Below are 14,043 nucleotides of genomic sequence, written 5' to 3'. Positions count from 1 at the left end.
GGCATAGAGTCACACTGCCCAAGTTTAAATCCTGGATGTATGGCTTATTAACAGACCTTGTACATGTCTCTTGATCTCCCAAGTCTCAATTTCATCATCTGCAAAATAGGGATAATGGTGCTCATACTTCATAGGGTTGTTACAAAGACTACGGGAATTAATCCATGTAGAGTGCTAAGCATGGAGACTGGCACATAATAAGGCCTCAATAAAAGTAAGCTATCACTATCACTGTTATTTCAAAGTAGCCTTTTTTTTTTTTATAGTGTACAGCAATTTTATGAAAAATTTTTTTTTTTTTTTTTTTTTTTAAAAAAAGAACCTTTATTTGCAACTCAGTCTACTACACAGGGGTCCTTAGATCATTGAAACCCAGAACTGGAAAGGCTCTTGGGAGACCACCCAGTGGTCCCACCCTCTTCTTGTATAGATGAAGATGCCAGGGCCTCAAAGGCTGAGAGAGAGCCAGGACCAAAATGAAACTTTTTATAATGCCTAGGGCAAAAACCCTTCCACTACCACATATTATCTAGCATTATTTGCCTGTACAAAGAAGATGCTTAATAACTACTTATTACATAGAATTGACCCTGGTTTTAAAAGACTATAAACCTGCTTTAATGCTACCACTGATTTTCCAGTTCCATTGGAAGTAAAATGTTAATGGAAGGAAGGAAAATTCAAGGAGGTAAGGGGGAAGTGTTCAGCTAGAAGTACTACTATAGAAAGGCTTTCCAAATTCACTTTTTAGGCTAAGATGTGAGGTGGATTGAACAGTAACATGAACCTCCAGGGATAGATGTCTCCAGGCCCCCCGTTTCAGGTCTGTTTGACATCATACCAGCTTGGCATTTGCTCTTACTTAATTCTAGCATTAGTTCAAGAAAAGGCTTAAGAGAAGAGTCAGCCCCGGCTCTTCTTTGTTCCTATCTCTACCTCTACGATATAGTTTGGAGGTATGTCCCTGCCCAAATCTCATGTTGAATTGTGAGGTTTGGTGAGAAGTGATTGGATCATGGGGGCAGATCTTCTTGGTGCTGTTCTGACAGTGAGGGAGTTCTCATGAGATCTGGTTGTTTAAAACTGTGTGGCATCTTCCCCTGTTGCCTCTTGCTCTTGCTTTTGCCATGTGATGTGCCTGCTCCCCCATCGCCTTCGGCCATGATTGCAAGCTTCCTGAGGCCCCCACCCCAAAGCCAAGTAGATGTTCACACCATGCTTCCCATAAAGCCTGCAGAACTGTGAGCCAGTTAAAACTCTTTTCTTTATAAATTACCGTCTCAGGTATTTATAGCAATGCAAGGACGACTTAATACACTCTATTGCAAACACCGCAATTATTTTTACACCACCCTATTAGATTAGGTTGAAAAATTATTTTAAGAACCACAGCAAGGCCTTGGCATTTCCAAATCTTACTGAGGATCAGTGTGAGAGATCCGTTTCTGGGATGGTAACTCAAGGTCTTGGTCGTTTTTGGTCCCAGTTTGACTTTGCCTTGCTCTGAAGCAATTACCTTGAACATGTTTATAGGCAACAAAGGTGATCAACCCTGAAGTGGATGTGAGCAGTGACATACTGTGTAGCAAAGAGAATCCTGTTGCCATCTCCCTCTATCCCCCAGCACACACATCCATTCCCAAAGAGGAGTAGACTATGTCTTCACATCCCCTTCTTTATTATCTCAGGAAAAGTATAAAGGGTCCCTGTAATTAGATGGAGCCTAAAATGAGAAAAGTTTGAGAATATACCTAGAAGCTGCCTGCTTCACCAATCTCTAACCTCCAATGCCAGACCACCCATTTTTCATGTCTACTTATATTTTATTTTACAAGTAATATAAGCACAGAATGCACATATTTTTAATAAAGAAAAAAATCACTTATAATCCCAGCACCTCAACTTAAGCATTGTTAACGTTATATTTCCTTTAGTGTTCCTATGTGTATTTGTGTTTTTACAAAGCAATGAATTATTAATAAGATGTAATTTTGGATCCTGCATTTCACCTCACCATAAATACTTTTTCCATGTTGTGGCATAACTTCATAACATCGTAATGGCTGCATAATGGTGCATTAAACAAGTGTATCAGCATTCACTTACCCATTCTTCAATTATTAAGACATGTAAATCGCTTCCAGTTTTATGCTAGTCTAAATAATGTTACAAAAACACTTTGTGATTGAACCTTTTTCAATACTGTAGGTTGTTTCTTCATGATAGAATCCTAGAAGTGAAACTGATGGGTCAAGAAGCATAAATGTTTTTAGACAACCCACTAAAAAATAAAATTAGCAAAACACCAGAGTCCCATGAAATCCCTCCCTCATTTAACGAAAAATTATCCTGCTCTCATTTTTCCACCAGGGCAGAGCAGGGCTCCTGGGAGGGAAAGAAGCCAAGAGAAGCAGTGTAGTATCCCAGTGGCTTGCGAAATGGCAGAGTGGAATGTGGGCTCCCCTGTGAATCCAGCTTGCATGCACTTGCCCCAAATTGCCACCCAGCCAAGAAGCTAATTAGTAAAAGCATCAGGTGGGTGAGAACAGGTTCATGGCCTGTAATAGCTTATATCATCTTTCATTTTTGCCCTTGGAAAGATCTGACAGTCAGCTTGAAGACATTCAGTTCTTGTGACCCAACCTGCTTACATTCTGAGAATTGAATTTGTCAGTTTTTAAATTCCAATCTTCAATATATCTTAAGGGACATTTTGCTTTATAGAACTAAGCAGGCATGATCAATGAGCCTGTGAGTGTAGCTCTATTTTCAGCCTCAGTTAAGGTGGCACATTTAAGGTCAGCCCTGTTTAGTATTATATGACTAAGTGACACCTGTCTTAAATGGTCAATGTATTATAGACAGAGGTTTATTTTGCAGACCTGACAATAAAAGTCATCCAGTCCTAAAGCAGGGGAGGCAATAGGTCAGAGATGCCCCTGGTTTAGCAAGAGTAGACACAACAGGCATTCTTTCCATGACTTCTTAGCCAGAACTCTCAAAATAAGGCAATTCTGCTTTCTACCTTCTCTTTGAAGATTTTTCCCTAATCCCTCCCCATCTATTCCTGACCTCAACTTGGCTCAATATGGAAAATTAATTCTCTATGATGACACTTATCACAGCAAATTTTCCATAAACTTTTATTGAGCACTTACTGTAGCCAGACATTGTGCTAGGTAAGCCCTAGGGTGGCAATAAATAAATAAATAAATACATAAATAAATAAATAAAAACAGAGCCCAGTCCTTGAGGAGCTCCCAGTCAGGCAGAGGAGGCCCAACTCAACAGGAGAACAGAGGTATGAGCCGATAGTTCCGGCAACACATAGTGCTCTGTAAAAAACCCTGGGCTACCTGAAAAAGCTCCCAAGAAGAGGAAAACACCAAAAACCTATGAGCTGAGTAGAAGATATGGAATGTGATAACCAGCTTGACATCAAAGATAGGTTGAGATATATCTTTGGGAGTCATTAGCATATGGATGACAGCTAAGGTCATAAGAGAGGACTAGACCATATTGACTAGGAACAGAACAGAACCCAGGATGAAACTAAACATGGACTTCCGGAAAAAAAATGGTCATTTAAGGGTTAGGTACTTTGCAAATGTGGGAGGGAAAGAAATTCCTTTATTTGTCCCCATGGCCTTTCCTCCCATGTATCTCCAATCTAGACCTTGGAATACTCAGCTCCAGGGACAGAAATCCCCAGCTGTAGTGCGGAGACAAAAAAAGTTAACTCTCACCTTTTAAGCTTCTGAGTGCCCCGGTAGCAATCACCATTACGGGTTGAGCCAGAAACGGAAATGGAAGTTGCTAGACTGTAAGATCTTAGAGGGCATGGGCTGGGTGTGTGATTTTTCATTGTATCCATCCCAATACCTAAAACATTAACTGGTACATAAAATGTGCTTAATAGTTGCATTCTGAGTAAATAACTTTCCCAAAACTTTGCTAGAGGCCACAGCAGGAGAAGAAAACAAAGAAAGACATGGAATAACAATAATAATAATGTTATTGTTACCTTCAGTTTCTCAGCCTTCCTTCTAAGGAAACAAAAGCTCTTTCACTTCTGCTATTTTATTTGTCCTTCTCAGCAGCTCTGTGGGGAAATAAAGGCAGATGTGATTAATTCCATTTTAGAACTGGAGAGGGAAGCTCAAGTCTAGAACAGATAGCTAATCATAACTAACTGCAACAGAATTTCACCGCTGCCCATTGGTAGGGCCAACATTGGAACCCAGGTCTTGTGACTTCCTTGGTTCTAAGACATAACCCTCCACAGAACTGCCTCTCCAGTTTTTAAGAGGACAGTTCACAAGAGAAATTCATTAGGAAAGCAAACTCCTGAAGCACTCCAACAGTATCTTGAGCAAGTGAGCGAGCTGCATCTAAAAGAAAGTAATCTGTTCCCCCACATCAACACTGGGATGACTAAACCCAATTCCCAGTGGGGCTCTACTAACATAATTGAGAGCTCCCTGTTTTGCTGTGCCCCTTTTCAAGGGAGCCCCATCTGCCTTCAGTCTGGTTTTTGTGTCTGAGTGGAGCTCAGGTGCTGACTGCAGGTGTGGCATCCAGCAGGTGCATGGACAGGAGCCAGCATTTCATATCTTCATACCGAAGGGTCTGAGTCATTCTCTGAAGGCAGAAGGCAGCCCCTCCTCCTCCTGCTGTTGCCTTGCAAGCACAGGGAACCTGCCTTGCCTGTGGTGCCATTGCAGAACTGAATCTAAACCCTGCCTTCCCAAGAAGGACTAGAGTGAGATTAAACCACAAATCATATAACCCAGCTAACTTTCTCACTTGCACAAACTACTGCAGGCATACATCTACGCTGTAGGCACAGCGTCAGAGAACCTAGGTACAGAATGACCGTCACCTAAAGTGATGGGGGGAAAGGAGGGCCACAACAGGCCCATATTTTGTATTTAGCTACACAGCACGGACTCTACTGCAAACGACCCTAAAATCTCAGAAGCAAATACTCACCCCGCTAAAAAAAAAAAAAAAAAAAAAAAAGGGTGGAGTACAGTACAGTAAAAAGAACCTGCTAGAAATCTTGCACTCCTGTTCTCACCATAACCTCTCTCCTTCAGGCTTCCAGGGGAGAATCGCTTAGCCTGGTCACAGAAAGCACCAGGTCAGAAAATTCATCATATTTCCCTAACAAAAGCCCAACTGGCAGCCTGAGGCAGATAGAATGTTCCTGGGAGTAAAGGGGGTCATCAAAATTTTCCTAGCTTCAAAAATTGTTTGCTTTTTTAAAAAAAAAATCTGCCTCCCCCACTCTCTCTCAGGCACACAAGCATAGACCAAAGAGAAACTAATTGTACAAGAAAAAAAAATGAAATCTTACCTTAATAAAATGGTTTATTGTCATTCGTTCTATTTCTCTAATTCATACGAGAAATTCAAATAAGCTTTGGTTTACAGTCCATGATCCAGAAAGCAAAACTGGCTACCACACTAAAATGTGATCATTGTATATAAACATAGTAAAACAAAAATCTGAACTGAAAATCTAAATGTAATAAAGAGGAAATTAGGTTTCTTCAAAACAGGCAATCTAAATAATTTTCCCCATCTGTGATTTTTAATCTTAGTTTGCTATCACATGGAACAAATGTCACTAATTCAATGCAAATACATGCTCCTTGAAAACAACCAAAATGAGTAAGGGATGTACTAATTAGCTTCTAATGGGGAAGGTTTTAATTGAGTTATTCTTTAACAATCTTCATCAAAGTTTCCAGGGCAACTTCATAAAAGGATGTCAAACCTGGCCCATATTTTTATTCCCTTAAAAATAATTTTCAAAACACAGAAACACAGAAAGCTGATTTCTCTTCAATGCTGTTAACACTCAGGCCACTACATTTTCTGATGTCAGCAATCCCCTTCCCACAAATATTCCAAGTATGCACCACCGTCATTCTCCTTTCAATTATGTGGTTTCTCTGCTCCTTTACTGATTGAGTCCAGGCCTCTCGGATAATGAGAAGCATGTGCAGGGAAAATATGCTCTTAAAAAACACATACATCAGTTTTATCTGCATTATAAAGGGGAGAGCAGATCATTTGTCCACATCAAAAAGACTGAAATGTGAAGTTTGCTATGGGGTATATATAAGGGGAAAAAAAGATCTGTATCAATGCCTAAGGTTGGTAGAGGGGTGGCACAGTTATTGTGATCTGATGTGACACCAATAAGAATAAGGGAGACTCTCCACCAAATCCACCCTTTCTAGCTTGGCCACATTTGTATTTCATGTTATCTTAATGTTTCTTTTGGGGGTATTTAAGTTCTGACATACACATGGAAATGAGCCACGAATTGTACAGCAAGCATAAATATTCCATCATTAATAAAAACCAGCTGTGTATAAAACGCTACAATGGCTGGGTTTCAGTTACTGGCTATCATCAGTATGTGTCACAAGCAAATATTACTGAAAACTTTCTCCCTTAAAACGCACATGCGCACACACACAGACGTGTGCTTTATTCTTTTTCACCTTTTGGAGGAGCTTTGAAGAACTCACTGATCTCTATAGTCCTTTTCAACTAACGTTTCTTTTTGAAGCTATTTTTCACCACCCTGTAAGATGCTAGAGTTCTCTTATTTGTACCTCAACTTGCCACACAGTACAAAACTGTTTAATTTGTTTTTTTTTTTTCAAAAAGCCGAGAGGGCCAATAATACAAATGTTGGGTTAATGGTAATTACAGTTTGTAAGGCAATGGGGCACCAAAGGGCACTGTATGTTATGAGAGAGCAAAGCTCATTAAAAAGGAACACCTGCTCAAGACCCTATAATAAGCCTGCTTTGCCATCATGCAAACACCTTTCATCCAATGACCACAAAGCATGTGCCCAATATGAAGCATGCCGAAACACCTCTGTGAGGTATTAATATCCTTGCTTCCCAGAAGGGTAACTGAAGCTTAGAGTGGCTAATTCATTTACCCTTGGTCACATGGTAAGCCAGAGAGGGGCTGGGCAGAGAAAACCAGATCCCGGCTTCAAGTCACACAGGCTAATGATATTTCATAGAGTTAGGGCAAGAGTGAAAGTGCCTTTACAAATGTGAAGGCAAGCCCACAGACTTAAAAGAGTAGATTTTCAACAGCTGCCTTAGGAAACATTGGCAAATACATCCATTTGCATTTTCTCCAGGATCATATATTACCAAAAAAAAAAAAAAGTTCCTGTTCCTCATTTGGTACTTTCTAAATACTAAAAACCCGTACGGCACTTTCTACTCCAGTTAGAGAAATGTAATCGAATTTATGATGAGCCACTGGTTTCCAGGAATGAATCCATCAAATTTTTTTTTTTTTTTTTTTTTGCTCTTGTTGCCCAGGCTGGAGTGCAAAGGCGTGATCTCGGCTTACTGCAACCTCCGCCTCCCGGGTTCAAGCAATTTGTCTCTCAGTTTCCCGAGTAGCTGGGATTACAGGCATGCGCCACCACACCCAGGTAATTCTGTATTTTTAGCAGAGACGGGGGTTTCACCATGTTGGACAGGCTGGTCTCAAACTCCTGACCTTAGGTGATCTGCCCGCCACTGCCTCCCAAAGTGCTGGGATTACAGGCGTGAGCCACCATGCCCGGTGAATCCATCAAATCTTAGAGATCACATGTATACCATACCTTTGTTATCAAAGGAAAATTAAAGAACTATGAAACTGAACTTTCACTACATGGTGAAGACCTCAGATGAAGAACCCATTACGCGTGGGCCATTCTGCTGCTGCACGTATTGTCTTTTATTCAACTGTCTAAAATCCTTAGTTTCTTTGCTATCTTTTAGTCTAATTTAAACATATTATTTTCCATGCTATAAAACAAGTATATCTGTGCTGTCCTGCTTCTCCTTTCTCATTCTGAAGATTTCATAGTCCACCCAAATTTGTACTCACTTGATGGCATATCACTATACAGTGATTTAAAATCATTGCCAATAATTTAGACAAGGTAAACAGTGGACTCTAGTTTTTTGTTGCTGTTGTTGCTGTTGTTAACAAGAATGGGGGAGAGATAACAGGAGGTCAAAGGAATTAAATTAACACCCTTGCTAGATACAAGAACAATCCCTGAATCACAGAGAGTGTTTAGGGATTACTTATTATATCCATTAGCTTCTCCTGGCATTTGAGAACCAAAATATATGGGAGTCTTCATGTGTCCTCCATCAGATTCTGACTTCTTTCCTCCACATGGGTTTACAAAGCTAAGTCTTACGTGGGCTCTTATTGAAAAGCAACATTGTATATATCTGTGGCTCCAATTATCTAAAATTCATGTTAGTACAGGAACCAGGACTTGAAAGGAACTAGAGAAAATGAAAGCAGGTGATCTGTTAGGATGATGGAATTCTTGAAGTTTTGGATAGAGTCTTAGCTTCTTAATTTTGGGTTGTTAAAATACAAAACATGATGCATCTATATTCATATATCCTTACAGGATCTTTTTTTTTAAACATGATGACTAGATGATTGAATTTCTAACAACGGTTGCACTTCATTCTAGTAGCAATCATTCACATTCATACTCGATATTGAGGCCTAGAAAGAAAACCATAAACTTATGAGAACTGGCTCTCAAAATCACCCTGTCCAAACCCACAATTTACAGTGGAAAAAAAAAAACTTAACAGAGGTAGTAAACCGAGTTACGGTTGGGCCTAGAGCCCAGGTCCTTCTCACCAGTAGGCTCACTAGGAAATCTTATTGCAGATTCTTAGGTTAAAAGTGGCATCAGTAGCCATTATTTACTAGAAATAACTTTCTAGATCCCTGGGTTAGTCAAATACAGTAACCGGAAATAAAATATTTTACCTATATGGGGTGGATAGTCTCATCCTTAGAATTGTTCAAAATCTATAAAGTCTGATTTATTTTCAAAAAGTAATACTAGCTTTCTTCTGCAAGCAGTTGTAGGCCGGAGCTAACGTGGCCAGCATTATTACAAGCCAGAATGATTTAGACAATTAACTAACTCCATTCCATATAACAAAAAGATTTCAAAGGCCAAATAATGGCCTCACTTAATTTAAGTGATAATCATTAAAAATTCTTATGTATTCCTTTATGCAATAAATATGCTTCGGAGAAGGTCCAGTAAGAGTGAATTTTTATATATCAAGTCATAGTTTAAAGGCACTAACTAGGAAAGCTAGTACTTACAAAGAAACCTGTTGTGGATTCTTTTATAAAGCAAATGACCTCCTATTTTCTTTCTTTCTTTTTCTTTTTCTTTTTTTTTTTTTTTTTTTTTTTTCAGATTGTGTGTGTTGTGTGTGGAAGGGGCGACTTCCCTCCTTTCTCTGGGTTAAAAGGGGTCAGAAGCCCACCATGGAAGAGAGTAATGCAGTATGGTCAGCCTGTTTAATACCCCCTTAGTTCCTGGGACAAAATTCTAACCTTTGACTTGGGGGTGGAACCCTAGATTTTGGACCAAAGTGCACAAAAGGCGGCAAGGAGGGAAAAGTAAGTAAGACTAAAGACAACACATCATAGTAAAACACCAACAAAAATTCCTGGGGACAGGAAATCAATGGATCACAATTCTAAACAAATTGGTTTAGTCCCCAGCTAATTAACTTGTCAAGCAGATCACTAAACCTACTGAATCCATGGGAGAAAGAGATGATGTAATAGGAGATTTGGAAACATTTACCCATTTACCATCCTAAAAGGCTCCACTACGACCACACACACCTCTCCCCACCCCTTTCAGTGTGTTTAAGCTGGGCTTAATGGGTGCAAAGGACAATTTCTACCAGACAGTCCCCAAGAATAGACTGTTCTCATGCATTCCAAATGCTCAGTCTCCATGGAGGAGGCTACCTGGTCGCAAGCATTTCCCAAGAGGGAATATATCCTCTATTTCTCCTCATTGGTAACAACTCCTCCACTCCACCCCCACGCCCCAAACAAAACAAAACAACTTCTAACCATCCTGAGAACTTCAGGCAACTTTTCTGGGGTAAAGGAAAAGAAGCGTTAAGAGGGGAACAGGAAAGTGTGAGAAACCCCTCTTGTCTCCAAATGGAAAAAAAGGCCTTAAAAAGCTGGATCAAAGGAAGAAAGGGGGATGGGGAAGAAGGGCCGCTTAATTACAAAGACACCCTTTTAAAGAAGGCGCAGGCCCTGGGAGAGGGCTCTTGGGAGAGGCACAGAAGCAGATGTACCCACTTAGAATTCTGGCACTCAATGGGACCTCAAGGTCATAGTATCCATCCCCCTGCCTTCTGATTAGGCTATTCTTAAAGCATTCTAGAGTCTGATGCGGTCTTTACAAAACCTCAGAAAGAAAAAGCAACTCTACAAATGTCCTACTTGGGAATTAGTCTAATAAATCCAAATTCATAAACCAGAAATGAGATTTTAATTTCCAAATCCAAAACTGCATCAACTACGAATTATTAAAATTCCCTTTCTAAAATCTTTTAAATAGGTAAACAGATCTGCAAATTTCATGTAAAAGTGACTCCACATCCAATTGTGGTCAGAGGCTTACTTCACATCTAGACCATGAAGGTAGAAAAAGCACTTTCAATTTTACAAAGTCACAAACTTTTCCAAGGAAAGAAGTAATTTAAAATGAAGTATGATGTAGTGCCAGAAAGTGTCTGTCAATGACGCCGGATAAACCCATACAGAATAGTTGGAACCTGAGTTATCATCTGTAAATAGAGGCAACTACTCTACAACCACCTGGCTATTAAAATGTCCCAGGCTAGTTATAAAATGTAGTTTAGTCAGGCCAGCTTTTCCCTCCCAGCTGATCTGAAACAGGATAGCCTTTAAAATTGTCACCCTGTAACGTTCCTTCTTTACCTTCCTACTTTCCTTTCCCTCATTAAAATCAACCAAAGTTATTTTTAAATGGACGTAAATAATGTGTTCCCAAATAAGCAATAGGTTAAGGACATCTCAGTAATAAGTCTTTGAACACCATCACTTACAACCTTGACGCACTTGTCCAACTGAAGATAGGTGGGAGATGGATGAAAATGTATACCACATTCAAAATGGCATTTCAAACTATTCTTAGCTATTAAATGAGGGTGCTGAAAGGTCTAACTGAGAAGGCTTCACAAAGGCTGGCCTGAGAAAGAACTTTTCACAAAGCCTAGCTCAAGGAGACTTAAATACCCTTAGCCCTTCATCATTGAAGATTATGGTGACTAATTATCTTCCTCTCTGAATGGGAGAAGAGGGTTATATTCATAAAAGTTTTAAACTGCCTCCCAACTTCCACTCTTCATGGCAGGGAGGGAGGACAACTGAACTAAACATCCCAGGTTGTTGAAAAATTCGTTCTAAAACATACACTAGAGATTGAAAATGCTGTTTCTCACCAACTTTCTCTTTCCTTGCTCATTTAATTCTATTTAGTCCCTTTACGCAAATTATTATATTATTATTAGTGGCAATTTACCAGGAACTGCTCACAATCTATTGAAGACTGTTATTTTCCCTCCCACTTTTCTTTCTCTTCATTTTCACATACCCACGAAGCCCATCTTACTGTTGAGGCACCAACGTGCCGTGGCCCAGGCTTGGACCCTCAAGACACCTGCCTGATCCCCCAAAACTATTTACTAACATCTTTGGATCTTCTAAGCAGATGGGGCAACTCCCTCCTCACCATTACTATCACCACCACAGGCACCACAAACGCCACCACACATCTCAAAGAGTAGCCTTGTGTTTTAGGTTACACAGACTTTAAAACTTCAAGAATTCACGGTCCTACCCCTCCTGCTCCCGCCTCAGGGAGTGTGAGTCCCCACCCCAAGCCTAAGCACTTAGGAGAAACCTATCTAGTTATCTGAGATAAGCACTGACATGCATGCTGGGCTAAATGTAGATTTCAGCTTCCCTCCGGTCTTTAGCTCCTCCATGTGATTAATTACCTAGAGACCCACAAGAACCCCAGGAGGTAAGGAAGTAAAAGTACCATCTAGTAGTGGTACCCACTAGCATCTCCTCACCTAAGTAGGACGGGAAAGCAGCGCACACTCTAACCGATTTAACTTGCTGCACATCCAAAAAAACTAATGGCGAGCTGCAAAGAAAGTAGAACACACGGACATTCCCACACGCGCCTAGATCGATTCACTCACGCCGAGGGCACGACCAAGTTCATGCCACCATGGATTCCTGCCCCAGTTCCCCGCGAAAAGTAACCACGCGTCTCCTACCCCTGAAGGCAACGAAGACAAGGTGACGACTCTCTGCTCGCTCAAGTGGCTTCGGTCCCGGGCCAGAGGCCAGGGATGGGCAGGGGGGAAGCCCCAACTCCTGGCTGCTCCCCTCCTCGCTGCTCCGTCTGGGCTCTCCTTGGTGGCAGTGGACAGGCAGGATACCGGGCCAGAGGGTGGAGCAGCGGATGGTCGGAGGCGAGACTGACTGGAGGTGGTGGTAGTTGGGGGGGAGGCGGAGAGAACTAAGAGAAGAGGAGACGAAAGAGAGAGGAGACGGAGGAGTAATTCAGGGGGTCTACCAGTTTAGGCAGCCAGAAAGCTCCTCGGAAGGAAGGGGCGTGACTGCCAAGGCAGCTCCTGGGCAAAGGATGGGAGGTAGGGGAGGGGGACGAACGGGTGGCTTTTCTTCTTGCGGTGAGCGGCTAGGACCGCCCCGGAGCAGGGTGGGGGGGCGGACTAGGGAGGAAGGCGGAGTAGAGGGCGGGGAAAGAAGGGCGGGAGCCTGCCTGGACCCTGGAAGTGAGGAGGTGGGGGAGCGCGGAAGAGAGGCGGGGCCGGGGGGCGGGGAAGTTTCAAACAATTGAACCGCGGGGTCCGGGAGCTCGGGCGAAAGCAGGGGACTCTCGCTCTCGCCTTCCCACTAGAGGGGCACGACTCGGTTGCCGTAGCCGCGAGAGTCTGCGCCGTGACTGGCTCTGAAGAAGGAAAGGATTTTGCAAAAGACTACAATAATAATCTGCGGCAACTGCGCGACATAGTCGCGTGGGAGAGGCAGTGCAGCTCCCCGCCCCACTGCAGGAGGAAGAAAAACAAATAATAGAAATGCTGAAAAGCACCTTCCACCAAAGCCTGCTTAAAGTAATGCAGGAAAGAGCAGTGCTCCTTCGTTTTCCTTCCCCTCTTGCTTCCTATTACCAGCAGGCCCCCACCCAGGTCACAGCTCTGCGAGACACCCTCCTTTCTTCCTCCGCTCCCCCACCCCGGGCGCTTGCCCCGCTCCCGTTGGCGGGCCGCAGAAGCTGAGGGGCGAGGGAGGAGGGGGTCGTGGGCGGGGCTCTGCAGAGGCTCCGCCCCTGGGCGGGCTGGTGCCGCCGGCCTGGGCGGAGTGGGCCCCTGAAGCGTAAGTCCCGCCCACCATCCTTTTGCAGCTACCCGTTGGCCCGGCCTGGCCTAGTATACGCTTGCGATTGGGCCCTGGAGTCGCCAGTCTGATCCCTTTGTCCCACCCGTCCTCAAAATTAATAAAACTAAACAAGAGGCTATTGTGTAGTTCTGTGTTCTACCCCAGCTACTGCTGGGAAGAGAAAGATGAGACGCTTTATTTCTCAGTCTCATAAAAGAATGCAACAGTGTGTCGGTCGACTCTGGTACGCCTTTATGTTTATGGTACTGTCCAGCTCTCTGCGAATAGGTAACTTTTCTTCCCCCTTAATTCATTAAATCAGGAGGGGGAAAGTACATGAAGTGTCATTGTGGTGTTCTGCTGGCTGTGAAAAAAACTGACATTGGTTAAAAACAAGAGAGGGCTGAGAACAGCATCCTGGGACACGGAAAATCTACCATTTTACATCTGGGAAAACGAAGGCACAAAGAAACAGTGTCCGGGTAGCAAAATAACACGGAATTTGGAACCAAAGGAAGAATTCATTTGGGGCCCTGGCACTTACTAGCTAATTATGTGACTTCTGTTAAGTGGCTTAACTTCTCAGCCTTGATTTTCCTACCTGTAAATAAATGCTATAAGACATGCCCTATTAATGTAAAGGCACTGGTGTGAAAATGTGTGTGAAAACTATAAAGCACTCCACACATGTATGTGTTC

At 42.4% G+C, this 14,043-nt stretch overlaps 1 protein-coding gene across 1 annotated transcript in view; it reads right to left on the bottom strand.

Annotated features, from left to right (window-relative positions):
• AMOT (angiomotin) overlaps nucleotides 1-12,707 on the bottom strand; it is a 67,060-nt gene extending 54,353 nt beyond the window's left edge. Inside the window, exons 1-2 of the mRNA XM_011953524.1 lie at nucleotides 12,219-12,707; nucleotides 4,025-4,102 (exon numbers count right to left, since the gene is read on the bottom strand). The gene's annotated coding sequence lies outside the window, so the exon portion shown is untranslated. The remainder of the gene's footprint in view (nucleotides 1-4,024; nucleotides 4,103-12,218) is intronic.
• Nucleotides 12,708-14,043: the final 1,336 nt, after the last annotated feature.

This window comes from Colobus angolensis, unplaced genomic scaffold (genome assembly GCF_000951035.1).
Source record: "Colobus angolensis palliatus isolate OR3802 unplaced genomic scaffold, Cang.pa_1.0 Scaffold366, whole genome shotgun sequence".
Classification (NCBI taxonomy): domain Eukaryota; kingdom Metazoa; phylum Chordata; class Mammalia; order Primates; family Cercopithecidae; genus Colobus; species Colobus angolensis.
The sequence above is the reverse complement of the archived record's forward strand: the minus strand, read 5'-3'. Positions and strand labels throughout refer to the sequence as shown.